Consider the following 1,065-nt stretch of genomic DNA (forward strand, 5'->3'; position numbering starts at 1 on the left):
TTTCTCATGTCTACATTTCTCCTTGTTTAATATGCATATACTGCAGACAATCGTATGTGCAGACGTGCAAAGCAGAGGCGTTTATAGCTATAGAGCTGGGACACAGCCCTCATGCTGTCTCTAGCGGAGGACTGACAAGTGGGTGAGTTATCCTTTCGACAGGATTTGGCCACCGATGGCCGCGGTTTCTGGCGCTTTCATTCAATCTGGTTCCATTCAGTCTCTTTCTGTGAAGTTCCAGTTTCCTGTCCCTGGCAGGGAGGGTCAGTTCACAAGCCTGCGCTGAACTCATTCCGTTGTCATTCTCTCCTTTGGGGTGGTTTGTGCCATTTTCCAGTTTTGAAAAATAAACGTTATTTTTGGAGCGCTTTGTTGCACTGCAGTGAATTGGATGGAGGGAGGAGCTGAAGTCAGCTACAAGGTCATACGGGCAGAGGCCCTCTCGTGCTGTAGGGAGCGCTTTATTGAGTTACAAAAGGGAACGAGTCCTCATGTTTTCATGGAATCCCTTTGCTTGATGATTCAAACAGGTTTGACCAAAGGTCAAGGTTTAATGGGGTCTTACAGGTAACAAGGACTTAGAAGTTCTGTTCGAATGATCAGAAGTGTTGAAGAAAAAGACTTTGTTAGTATACCTTTCAAGATTTAAAGAAAAAATAAGTAGTGACTTCATCTCTCATTTAGTATTAGAGAACGTGGGTGGAAACGAGACTTTGATACAGAAATACTAACATTTGTTTCTGCTGCTTCTGCCACAACCAGTGCTGGTTCTGCTGCTTCTTGATCCTTTCCTTAAACAAAAAAAAGCATATAAAGAGCACTTTAGGGGTTGTCAGCAGAGCTTTCTGATTCTTCAAAGCTATGACGCCAGCTTAGAAAAGCTGAGACTCAGTCGTTTCTTCTCTTCAATTGAAGAGGAAAGGGACCTGGGGGTGTTGGTTAATGCTCGGCTGAACATGAGCCGACAGTGTGCCCAGGTGGCCAAGAGGGCCAACGGCATCCTGGCCTGCATCAGAAATAGTGTGGCCAGCAGGAGCAGGGAGGTGATCATCCCCCTTACTCAGC

Source organism: Lagopus muta, chromosome 2 (genome assembly GCF_023343835.1).
Source record: "Lagopus muta isolate bLagMut1 chromosome 2, bLagMut1 primary, whole genome shotgun sequence".
NCBI lineage: Eukaryota > Metazoa > Chordata > Aves > Galliformes > Phasianidae > Lagopus > Lagopus muta.